General features: G+C 41.0%; 1 long non-coding RNA gene across 1 annotated transcript; it reads left to right on the plus strand.

The window, feature by feature from the left end:
• Positions 1-1,959: 1,959 nt before the first annotated feature.
• Positions 1,960-5,632, plus strand: LOC148291087 (uncharacterized). The gene is made up of 4 exons (XR_015826177.1): positions 1,960-2,242; positions 3,166-3,310; positions 3,379-3,773; positions 4,761-5,632. It is a non-coding gene; the product is annotated as an uncharacterized LOC148291087 (long non-coding RNA).
• Positions 5,633-8,541: the final 2,909 nt, after the last annotated feature.

Genomic DNA, 8,541 nt, shown 5'->3' on the forward strand with positions numbered 1-8,541 from the left:
CTTGCTAATATAAACATAAAATATATAATCGCGTTTGCACAAGTTGATCGGGTACTACTTGTATTCTACCTTTGAATCTTAGTAGTATATGGATTTTTTTTTTTAAAAAAAAATTCTAACACATTAGAAGCTTCTATACGTTAGTTTTTGCATTATATAATTATTCTTTCCCGTCAATTAGTAGTATAATTGTAAATCACATTTTCTACTAAAAAATGTTTTGCCAAACTTATGAGAAGAAGAGTGTAGGGGCTTTTTTCTTCCGGCAGCAAGTGGGCTGGGCTGATGAAGTTGTCCCCCTTTGTTTGAGTTCGAAATTAAGCCCCAAAATACCTCGAAAGGGCAGCAAAGCCTTAGGAAGTATTTTGGTTATCTTCTCCAACAAAGCAACAACAATTTTACAGATAATTTCTTTACATTCACAGATAAATTTCTAGGCTTGGCATGAGGGGCATGTGGCATGAGAGCGAAGTTATCATGGGTTTAGCACTTTGGGAAAGAGAAAGTTTGTGGGTTCCTATGGAGGTTAGGGATTCTAATGGGAGAGAGGAGAGGTTCTAAGGAGGAGAGTTTTGGGTAGTTTTCGCAGCTTCCGGCAGCTCGACAGTGACTCTGTTAAAACTGTAGCGATTTTGCCAAAGCAGGGGAGATGGGCTACCAAAGCACGAAAATTTACTGGGTTTTCAAGAGAGAAAGCTTGCTCTCTGAAGGCTGTGGATTGTTCTTTTGGCTGGGTAGAAGAGGCCCTATTTATAGTTGCTGGGGTTTGCTCTTCTCCAAGAAACCCTAATGGTTTCTTCCTAACTTAGCTAAGTTTTTCTCTTCCTTTCTTCTCTTCCTTCTTGACTTATCTCATGGTGGCAAAGCCAGCTCTGCCCTATCCCCTAAAATCAGAGATTTTGGGTGCTCCAAGCCTCTTCCAGCGGCTGCCTCAGAAGGGAGCTTCCCCTTTTCACTCATCTTCTTCCTCCTCTTTCTTCCTCTTTCCATGGTCAAGTCTGATGAAGGCAAGAAAGTGGCTGTACCCGTTGGTTTAAGGGGTGGCATCCTTCTTGCGTGCTAAAATTCCTTGGTTTCTTGAATTCCTATACTTGGAACTAGTTCCCAGCAGCCTCCCATGTGCAGATTTCCAACGTTGGTTTTGTGGTTTTGGTTCCAAACTGAGTGCCAGAGTCTGAGCTAGTTTCTATCCTAATTATGTTGGCTTTTTATCCACATGATCTATCCAATGGATGGGGTGGCTTTGTCAAATGTTGGGCTTTTGGTTAGTTTACTCTAATTGGACTAATGGGCTTATTTTGGCTAGTTTATTCTAATTGGGTTAATGGGCTATTTTGGTTGAGGCAATGGTTCATCTCCTTCCTTGTGCTTACCCATGTTTGGGCTTAAGAAAATGGGCCTGAGTCCCGAGGCCCCCAAGCGACCCGAGACTTCCATTTCTTAACCCATTGATGGGCCCCATGATAACTTGTTACCATCCATACCACAACCCACTCAAGCAAGCCCCGGGCATTTGAGTGGCTTGGGCCCACTTAAGCTTGTAGTGTAATTGGGTGTGAAATAACGATTTCCCGCTTGGCATGGCATGTTGCTTGGCATGCTTTTAATTACGACGCTTGATAAGATAATTAGCATGGATTTGCAGAGCTAAATGCATTTTATGCTTTTAATCTTATTTTCTAGCATGACGGATTTTTATTTGGCATGGCATGCGAAGTATAACTCGTGCATGGCAGATTTTTGCGTGCTCCAAATTGAGTCTTTTCTCGATAATATATCGCTTTTGGGCCATGAATTCATTCGGGCCCAACCATGGATTTTTTGGGCCTCAACATTAGCCCCCTTAATTATTAGGGTCATGGATAAGTGCTGGAATGGGCCTGATAATTAAAACCCAACCCAAAAATCAAATTTGCACCTGTAGGAAACCCTTCTTCTTCCCCGTGCAAAATGACGGCGTGTAATGATAATCTCCAACAGTTACTTGCGGTTTCCCAATGCCAACTGCCTCCTTCTTCTTTTTCATTTATTATTTCTTCCTTCTTCTCCTTCTTCAAGAATCCAAACCCGTGGGTACTGTTCATCAATTCAGAAGTAACATTTCGAAAGTTCCGATCATAAAACTTTCTTCATGAAAGTTGTTCATCTGCTCGAAGACTAAAGTCTATAAAATTTTGAGAATTTTCTGAATTTTTCTGATGCCTCAAAACGGGTCTGTAGCTTCTGTATTCATCAATGGCTGGTGAGTTCCTGTAGATTCGGTTTCTGCACTTGTTCTTGATATCTACTGCTCTGGTGATTGTGCTTACTTCATGAAACTTGCTTGAAATTATGTTGTTTACCACATATCCAAAATTGGGGATCATCCGACCATTGTATTGTTCTCTGCTCTCATTTTTCCAAAGTGTGTACATGGATTGATGTTGATGCCTTTGATGCATGCTTGTTTTCTTGAAGCTTGAGTTCCTTCGTATTTCTCAAAATTTGTGAATTAGGCACTGAATTCTGTGGTTGAGCTTGTGATTTAGGGTTTTAGCTTGGTGATAAACAAGACCTTCCACAAGCTTACTTAGGTAATGCATGCTAAGTGTTCGTGAAAATGACTCAAAGTAGCTTGCTGGCTGTTTTTTGAACTTTTGAAAAATTTCTTTTCAAATCTGGGTTGGAGCTTTCGACATATGAAAATAGGCTTTTCAATGGTCATGTTGGAACTGGTCTTGTGTCATTTGAAGCAAAAATGAATTTTTGGAGTAGTTTCAAAGTATGGGCTAAGCTGCTGAGGTTGTGCAATTCCTGCTGCATGACATGTTTTGGGAATCTGTTTGACAGCCTTCCCGAACTCTAAATGTAATGAAATTTTAGAAAAATGAAGTTTGATATGTCTAGTAAGAATCTGGAAAGTTTGGGATTTTTTGGTTATAGGCTTGATTTTTAGCGATTTTCCAAAGGTGGGATGTCCAGCTGACATGGTAGGAAAGTTCGTCTATAAGTTTCGCTTGGCATGTTTTAGCATTGAGCGTGTTGGCCTCATTTATTCCTCTATGAGCTTGGCATAGTATATGTTGTGTGAGTTGGTATTATATCATGATCAAATGCTTGATTAATGAGCTTGCCTATTATCTTTGCATGTTGTTTGTGCATTTCTCTGCTTGATCGTCATCCAAGGCTAGTGCAAAAGTGGTCGCGATTAGCCCTCTCAAGGCCGGAGAAGAACTTTCTGCACCAATCCCCAAGCATGCTCAGTATGTGAAGTCTTCTGTGACAACTTCTAACGCTCGCATCCATAATAGCAAGTCAATTAAATGTCAAAGTAAGCACTGCAAATGTACTCTTGAGACATGATCATTCTTCTTTAACTGATGTATTTATCTTTTTCAGGAGTTGTCATATAGCCACGAGAAGAAGTTCTTGCAAGTATTAGTTGCTGAGGTATCCATCTTCAGAAAGACCAATTCTCAAGTATGCCTGAGAATAATGATGATGCCAAAGTCTGCGTAGAAGAACATGGGGATAATTGCAATGATGGGTCAGCTGGTTGCATAAATAATGAGATCAACAATGGTGCTGAAGGAGATGGTAGCGTGAAATAGTAGATACGATATTCTTTTAGCACCAACTACCCTTCTCCCGGCACCAACTACCCTTCTTCTAGCACCAACTTCCCTTCTTCCGGCACCAGCTTCCCTTCTTCCGGCACCAACTACCCTTCTTCTAGCACCAACTTCCCTTCTTTCTTGGTGTATTTGAGGTCGTCCTTCGAGGTGATTAACAAGGTATGCCCTTTCCTCTTTGCAATTTCTTGAATCTATTGAGGGGCTTGTTGGGTTCTTCATGCCCATGGGCTTTGCTTGTTCGCTGGAATCTCAGGTCCTTCTTTTTAACTCTGTAGGAATAGATATAGACTGATATCTTGGCCTAGGCTTGTTTTTCTTATGAACGCATGCTTGAATAAATCTGGACTTTTCTCCCATGTTCTGGAAATAGAAATTGACAGAATGCATGCTCTGCAATGCTTGAATCTTTTTGCATTTTGAGGGAGAATTTGCTTGTCATGGGAATTGCTTAAAAATTTTGCTTGCCATGGATAAATTGCATGCTGCTTGGATATTTGCTTAAGCGTTTCCTTTGGCGTGCGCTTTACTTGCCATGCTTGGCGTGTATTTTGCGTGTGCTACGTTCTTGACCACCTTCTTGATTGTTGTTGAACTATATGGATCAAGAGCGTATGCTTGTAACCGCATGATTAATACGTAAGATCAGAGGCTGTTTGAAAGCTTGAGGAAAGCACAATTGGTTTTTTTAATTTATTTATTTATTTATTTATTTTTAATTTTTAATTTTTATGAGCTTAGAGCTTGTTCATGGATGGCTATTTATTTTTTTGGCTTTAGATATAAACATGTGTATGATGGGTCTGCAAGGATGCTGTGTAACTCATAGGGGTTCTGTTTTTTTATTTTTGTGAAAAAGGTTACTAGGAGGTAAACAGTGTTCAGTTTGTAGCACTTGCTTTGTGAAAAAAGGGTCTGCTGGAATGATTGATTGAGCATGGAATGGGAAATTTTCTTGTCATGAGCTTGAGTAATAGATTGCATGATGCTTCGAAAATATTTTTTTTGTTTATACATTTCGCTTGGCATGAGATAGCTTGCTTTGCTTGGCTTGTAAAGTTCATATCGCTTGCATGCTAGTGTGGAGATTGCTTGGCTTTAACACAGAGAACCATTTTTCAGCATATTCTTTGTTGGCAATTCTTGCAGGGATTCATTGCTTGTCAAGACCTGCCATGACATCAACCCGTCGTCAATTATTAGTGACCACCTTTATTCACTGGATGATAAATTGAAGAGGGGAAGACCCCCTCCATTGCTCAAGAATGCTTGTGAACATGTTGCAGTAAGTGAAGAGCCAGTGACGGAAACTGCTTCAGTGATTGATCCTGCGTCTATATCGAGGTGCTGCGTAAAGAAGGGTTTGTTTTCGGCAGCCCCCCATGTTCTTGGGACATCCGATGCAGGTGTAGACAATGCCCTACTCCTTCCAGCAGTGCTGCCTCCTACTCCTCCTCTTCTCGGAACATCCGACATAGCTGCCGGCATGCCTTGCACCTTCCAGCAGTGCTGCCTCCTACTCCTCTTCTTCTCGGAACATCCGACATAGCTGCCGGCACTGCCCTGCACCTTCCAGCAGTGCTACCTCCTACTCCTCTTCTTCTCGGAATATTCGACATAGCTGCTGGCACTGCCCTGTACCTTCCGGCAGTGCTGCCTTCTACTCCTCTTCTTCTCGGAACATTCGACATAGCTTCTGGCACTGCCCTGTACCTTCCGGCAGTGCTGCCTCCTTTTATTTCACAGGTTGTTTTCTTTGGCTTGGGGTCAGTTGGCTCAGTGCACAGCTTCCATCTTTCTTGATACCATAGGATGTACAAATCTTCAACATGTGTAACTTTGTTTTTGCAATGGCCGTGTACTTTTCAGATAGTCTAACGACTATGTCGTTACGACTTTGTAATGTACTATTGAACCGCTGGAACCTGCATTAATTTCTAAATGCTTGAGGCATGTTGTAATCCGTACATCTTATATATATATATATATATGTATATATATATATATATATTGCTTGGTTGGGAGAATTTGCTCTTGTGAACTTCTTGAAATCTTTCTGACAGGTTGGCTAGCCTTAAGAACAAGGTTTATGCTGTCGAAATTTTGATAGGATCTTTGAGCTAAATCTTCGATGCATTGTTCTTTAAAACTTTCGCAAGGCTTGTCTACTCATTTGGCCTAAAATGCACCCTCTTGCCGCACCTTTAAAAGGGTCAGGCCATTGTATGCATAATTTTCACAAAGGCTCCTGTAAGAATTTCTGGATGTCGTGAAGTTTTGAATTGCTCATCGAAAGGCTACAATGTTTTCATTGTTCCGGCACCTCAAGAATTGCATGCCCTTTTTGTAATAGCTTGGCTTTGCATGACTTGTGCTATTTTGCTTAGGCATGATGCTTGTTGACAGTTCGGGATCCCATCTAGGTGGCTTTGCTTGGTATAGTTACTGCTGAAAGGCTTAGTTTTGTAAAGAAAAGTTTGCTTGTCTATTTTTTTTTTTTTCAAAGAACATGTTTTGCAAAACAGAAGAAGGTAAAAGTAGGGGTGGGCACGGTCCGGTTCGGCCCGGTTCTCCCCTAAACCCGAAATCGAAACCGGTACTGTTCATCCGATCCGGTTCGGTCCGGTTTTTCAATTAAACACCTAAGCGAACCGCACCAACCCGAACCGGTTTATATCCGGTTCGGTTTCCGGTTTTACAATTTGGACCGGCCCTTGGGCCCAATTGATTTTTTTATTATAAATTTTTAGAGATTTAAGCCCAACTGAAGTTTTTAAACAAAATTTGGGCCTACAAATTCACAATTAGCCCAATTCCCACCCAATCATCCCAAACATTAAATTTAAAATTACATGCCAATAACAAAACAAATACACATAATTGCAAACAAAATTACTAAAAAAATTATAGAAATAACATTTAAACTACTCCATTTTCCACTAAAAAAAAAGAAAAAAAAAGCTCCATCTTCCCCTTGTTCTTTCTCGGAGGCAAGGGGAACACAAAGAGGCATCTTCTTCAAACCTTCTCTATTAAGCTCTCCCAGCCCCTGGATTTCCTGTGCAAAGATATACTGCTTCTTCTGTTATCTGCTGCTGTGAAGCCATGTGAGTTGACTGCAGGTGAGAAAGTATGTCCTCCATGATATGATTGCACAAAAGTCTTGTCCAATGAATTAATAAACTTTGGAGAATCGGAAACTACATACATGTCATTGTTATGTGTTCTCATGTCACCATTGCTAAGCCGCACAACTGCCGCCAAGCCACTCTCAGACACATCAAGCCTAGTCCAAAAAAAAAAAAATACAGAGAGAGAGAGAGAGAGAGAAAATTGGGGTTTTACTTCGAGCTTGAAATTTTCATTTTCATTATCTCCAAACAGCAATTAGGGTTTTACTTCGAGCTTGAAATTTTTACAGTAGAAAAAACAACGAGAATGAAACGAAGGAATACTGAACGTTTGCGTTTGATAGAACCCTAAATCAATCATACCCACATCTTCGATCGTGAATCAAATAAAACAAAAAATGAGAGAACGAGGCAACACAATAAGCAATGAAGAATTAGAAAGAGAGTAACTAGCTCACCTGGTTTCGTGACGCCGCCGAGTCAGAGAGAATGAGAGAAAGAAAATTGGAATTAGAAAGAGGAAGAAGAAAGAGAAAGAAGAAGAAAGAGAGAGAGAGAGAGAGAGAGAGAGAGAGAGAGAGAGAGAGAGAGAGAGAGAGAGAAAAAAAAAATAAAAGAGAGAAGCTGCGGCGGATTGAAAAGATAAAGGAGAGAGGAAGGAAAGAAAAGGTGGTTTTAGGGTTAGGTGTTGGTTGATGGGCTTTTGTTGTTGGGCTTGGCTAAGGTTAGATGTTAGTAGTTGGGTTTGGGAAGTGAGAAAAATTCTGGGCTTAGTGGTTGGGCCACCAAAAAATATATATTAAATACTGGACCGGTTCGGTCCGGTCCGGTCCGGTGCTATTTTGTGTAAAACCGGAACCGGAACCGGTTTGAACTGGTCCGGTTTTGTTGACTTTTTAGTCAACTCGGTTTTTTCCCGTTTTTTTTCATCCGGTTTGGTTCGGTTTTCCGGTTTTCCGGTTTATATGCCCACCCCTAGGTAAAAAGCAAGGAAGAATTCTAGAGGCTTTTCCCTTTTCCAAAATACTCCATTCTCATTGCAAATATCGTCTCACACCTTGGCATGCCATAATGGTGGTGCATTTTACAAAAGTTGTGAAAGCATAGGGTGAAAATACATAAGAAGTTCATTTTTGAAATAAATTTGAAAAGCCAAAACAAAATGATAGGTGCAAAAGCAATTCAGCAATAATAAGACTTTGAGCCACTTTGCATTGATGAATACTCCAATCAAATCAAGCCCCCAAGTATGAAAAGGCCCAGGCGTGTGCATGACTTGCAATAGCATGAAAGCTTGTGGCCTAGGTTGGCATGTATTTGGCATGTGTTGTACTAGGATATCATGCTCTGCAGAGATATTTAATAGAGCTACAGTTGCTGCTTTGCTTGCCTGCAGCTCATAACCCAACTAATTAAAGAGTGATTCGCAGCTCATAACCCACTGTGAGTTTATGAGAGGTTACAGCAGCTGCTTCTTGATAATCTTGATGACCAAATGAAGCCCCCGAGTGGCTTTCTTCTAGCATGTCCAATGTGAATACTTCGCTGCTGGAACCATTCTCCCATCCATTTGCAAGTAGCCATGGGGTGTCATAGCTTGCAGATTTTGAATATTTGCTCTAGTAGGCCTTCTCCATATTTCCACAAGGTTCCCACATAGCCTCCGGTGGCTTTGGGTCATTCTTCCACGGGTGGCACAATACGTCGTCGTCGAGCAAGTCATCAAAGCACGTAATGACAATAGCCATCTACTTTCCCCTTCGTTTTGGCAATAGCTTGCCTTTTAGAGTTCCTTCATG

The sequence above is a fragment of the Prunus avium genome, chromosome 8, assembly GCF_965620075.1.
Source record: "Prunus avium chromosome 8, drPruAviu1.hap1.1, whole genome shotgun sequence".
NCBI lineage: Eukaryota > Viridiplantae > Streptophyta > Magnoliopsida > Rosales > Rosaceae > Prunus > Prunus avium.